We start from the raw sequence: 4,418 nt of genomic DNA on the forward strand, positions 1-4,418 counted from the left end.
GGGGGAAATAGAGAATTGCGATAAAAAAAAAGATCCACTACATTCGTCCATCATGGGTCATGGCATAACGGGAAGCATTTACTAGCCTTTGTCCATCAAGAAAGTATTCAATTTAAAATAACTTTATATGACGATCAATATAGAAAACCCTCCCACAATTTGTCATTTATAACACGATATGGCACTGACCCATTTGGGATAATATAAATGTTATACTCTCTCCCTCTACCATCAAATGAATTACCAAGTCAAGAGACGAGAACATTAAAAAGGGACATTATCATTTGCTTAGATGTTTATTCAGGAAGTACAGCATTCCGTTCCTTAAATGATAGATGCTCATCTACTTCAGTTGTAATTGCTCCTCAATAGCGTCAACTGTTTCCTGAGCGTCTTGTAAAGTATCTTGAGCGTGGTGTAGAACGCCCACCATTCCAAATACGGAGCTCGAGTTTCCTGATAAAACAACGAAAAACATTAATATTCTAAATGCGACCAGAATATTTTAGTTCATTTAATTTGTGACTTACATAATCTAAATTATATTTGACGACCAATATTAATAAAAACATGCAGGTGTATGTACTAATTAACAAACAGGGCTAAACTTGTCATTATGCCCCCCCCCCCTCTCCATGTTGATGTTTACAATTTAATGTTTACTCTGATTGGGTTCAGAAAGGTATCTATTATACCGGTTTTTATGCTCGGATTTGAGGTAAAATATAATAATTGTGTTGCAAACTGTTCCTGACGCTGACGATATTACTTACCGTTATAAACCCCTTGGCTAGAGTCAGGATAGTAGCTTGAACTATAGCTTGGGTAGTAATTGGAGCTGTAGCTTGGGTAGGGATCGGAGCTGTAGCTTGGGTAGTAATGAGAGCTGTAGCTTGGGTAGTAATGGGAGCTGTAGCTTGGGTAGGAATGGGAGCTGTAGCTTGGGTAGGGATCGGAGCTGTAGCTTGGGTAGTAATGAGAGCTGTAGCTTGGGTAAGAATCCGAACTGTAGCTTGGGTAGCTATCGGAGCTGTAGTTATCTGAAATGTAGTCGGCAGTACTAGAATATTCTTAGAAAAACAAAAACATAAAAGAGGAAGACATAATATACAGCAAAATATGACGTATTCTAAACTGGGTAGAAATGTTTAGTTTATTCTCCAGACCCTAATTCAAAATATCAGGGGAGAAATGGGGCTTTAACGTTCACACAACTGTTATATTTTCATTCAATAATTCGTGCGTTGGACGGGATCTATAGCATCCTGGAAACCGAGAAACCTCAGCTACGATAAAATCTAGAAAGGTCTTTGCAATGTCTGTATTAAGACATTTGACTGGCTATTTAATTAAAATTATATGTATTATTATGCTTGAACATATTATGGTCTTAATGGACTCATTAATGGTATACTGAGTCTTTTTTCTTGTAGACCGTTTTCCGTATAATTGTAAATACAAAACACTTATATAACGCGTATGATTATCTTGCCGTCACATAATGGAACGTACTTGTCTTAATTGATGTGGTAACCAATCAAATACAAAGGAACGATATAAGAGTAGGCTGTAGCGCCGCTGCCCGGGCAAAATTTCCTTCATCGCACACTGTATGGCGTATGCCCGTCTTCATTCGCCCAGTTTAGGGCAGAACAGTAGGACGTTAAACACCATTTCATTTCATTTATAAACAGATTGGAAACTAACCTCGGATTGGTCTGATTTCAAGATCAAATCCAGACATCTGTACACTACCGTCACTTGTAAATCCTACTGCAATACAGCCACCATCTGTAGATACTGTCAAAATAATTAAACAAAGACCCCCGCTGTTATATATTTCACATATGTATATGGTTGTCATTTGTAAATAATCACAATACAGTGAAATGGACCAACTCACTATATTCTGTACCTCCGAATGAATTACATTTAAATAAAAACATTACAAAATCTGTGCATGATTGCCAATTTTTGACAATGTTACCGGATTAAGCTTACACGAGTCCCCTGGTTGAAGTTATTACTAGGGTCCTTGCATGAAAATTGAAAATATTCTGGTCATTGTCCATCACATTCACACAGATGTAATATGTATGCCAGGATGGTACAAATGTATACAACATATAAATAATTTTTAGAAATAAATTGTCGGCAAATTTAATATTGGGGCTTCTAGATCCATGCCAGTCAGCCCCACTCCCAATACGGGCCTGGGAACCGGAACTTAAGGTTCGAACCTATGAACTTCTAGGTAATTACAAAATATAACTGTACAGTCGTGTTATATTAGGGCCCACTAGGGGTATTCGGGGCTGCCATGATTCCATTATATTTCAGTAATTTCCTTACTCGTAGGGTCTTTATTTATGGACTGGGAGGACGCCGAGAAAACCCATGAAGTTGGACAGGCGATCCCACTCCATGTCACGTAATCACGGGAAATAGAAACGACGCCATTTAACGCGTTTATCCACCTACCCCACCCAAGAAAACAAAACAGAAATAATATAAACAAAGTAAAACCAACGTAAACCCCACAAAAACACAAAAAAGGCGACCCTACTCCATGTCACCTACACGCGGGAAATAAAAACGACGCCACTTAAAGCGTTTAACCACCCAATCCCCACCCAAGAAAACAAAACGAAAATATTATAAACAGTGTAAAACCAACGTTAACATTCTCAAGAAGAATACAAAAAAACAAAGAAAGGTGTAAATGCGACAGAAAAAAACCCCATCTTACCATCCAGTGTCCTGAGTGAAGTGCCACAATATTTAATATTATCAATTATTACTGCATCATATCCACAAGATGCCTGTAGTTCAATGTCCATTTTCGTGATAGTAACTTGTGCTCGTGTTGTACCAGGACAAACTTGCCAATTACACCTAGCATAATTTTGATAATTTCCGCTAGCTGGGTATTTGAATTCTGTCATATCACCAAGTTTTCTCGGTGTTACGGCACAGGCTAAAAATAGAAACATCACTTTCATTTTACTTGTTTTGAATAACTGACCATTTCCATAACTTACTCTAATAATATTCCGACGTTGGTGATACTAATATTGTATTTGCCAATGGTGCAGCCTGTAAAACCACGTATTCTATATGTATCTTTATCATGATAACAGCGATCTATGTCCAGCTCGGCGAAAGCCCTAACTCTGAACCTTGAGGTACGCCCAAACACTTTTAGAGGCCAAACCCTACTTGGTAAAAGTTAAACTGGGTTTTGGAACAAATAGTTTCTAATCAGTTTGTTTAAATTACGGCAAATGTTTCAATTGACAAGATGTAACAGTAAACTAGAATCAAAATGGAGCGATGTAACTATACTTACAGCTTCGCTTAAACCTCGGCTTCTGGTGTTCATCCTAAAATATTAAATAAATGCACGATTTACAGCGGTTACTATGTATTGTAGCCTGTCAGCATTTAACACTATGGTTAGAGAGGTTAAAAACGAACCGTTGTGTGAAAGAAGGGATAAATCTGCCTAGCCTTATATCTAAATCTTAAATAATGAATCATTTAGTTAATTCTCCTCCGTACCGTTTGAGGTATCTTTGTGAATCCATGTTCTTTAGAACAGCCGCAGTGAATCGATAAGTAGGGCGCTGGCTCGATGAACATGGCGCACTACGCGGCGCATTCAGGCTTTCATAAGCCCAGTCGCTTTAGAACAGTAGGATGTTTAACTCCATTTCATATCATATAGAAATGTACCCATAGAGCAGCATTTCTCCCTATTCGTCCCTGTATTTTAACTGCCAAGAGTTCCTTTACCTGTACGCCAACGTGGATATTTGTGGTACGCAGTTATTCGTTCCGACTAGGCACATAGGCAACCATTTCAGTATATGATAATTGTATATTTGATTTTCCTATAAACGGCGCCAGTAATTTGTGAAACGCCTTTATCACCTAACGAGTTTCTGCCTTGGCAAATTGTCTCACACAATCTATAAATTTATGAAAACTTTACCTTTATATCAACTTGTTTACCCAGAACCACCTGGGCTACCAGAACGACTACCAGGATCTTTGCGAACATGTTGTCTAGTCATCTATTTCCCAATGATTAGCAAGTAGCCACACCGTCACCTTTTATACATTTTACCTGTCGCTCAATTATTGCACCTGTATTGAATCAAACCGTTAATAAATAAAACTTCTAACACAAATTAAGTCCATCTGTATTATAACAGCCTCGTGTATGATCAATTATAGATGTAGAATGGGTTTAAAGACAACAAAAACCTCAGGTGTGTCAATTTATCTATTTTAATTCAAAAATTAATTGAGAATTTAGTTTGTTATTGTCAGCCCACCTGGGCCTGTACACACTGTTTTAACTTTCGTATTGCTGTTGCTGAAAATGGTGGTAATTTAGCTTTAAAAAATTCCCT

The 4,418-nt window shown here is 37.7% G+C and overlaps 1 long non-coding RNA gene across 1 annotated transcript; it reads right to left on the minus strand.

The window, feature by feature from the left end:
* Window positions 1-283: 283 nt before the first annotated feature.
* On the minus strand, window positions 284-4,100 carry LOC126823037 (uncharacterized). The gene is made up of 6 exons (XR_007681075.2): window positions 3,995-4,100; window positions 3,350-3,383; window positions 2,750-2,977; window positions 1,708-1,800; window positions 774-1,040; window positions 284-456 (listed from the first exon to the last, which is right to left on the minus strand). It is a non-coding gene; the product is annotated as an uncharacterized LOC126823037 (long non-coding RNA).
* Between the last annotated feature and the right edge of the window lie 318 nt (window positions 4,101-4,418).

The sequence above is a fragment of the Patella vulgata genome, chromosome 1 (assembly GCF_932274485.2).
Source record: "Patella vulgata chromosome 1, xgPatVulg1.2, whole genome shotgun sequence".
Taxonomy (NCBI): Eukaryota; Metazoa; Mollusca; class Gastropoda; family Patellidae; genus Patella; species Patella vulgata.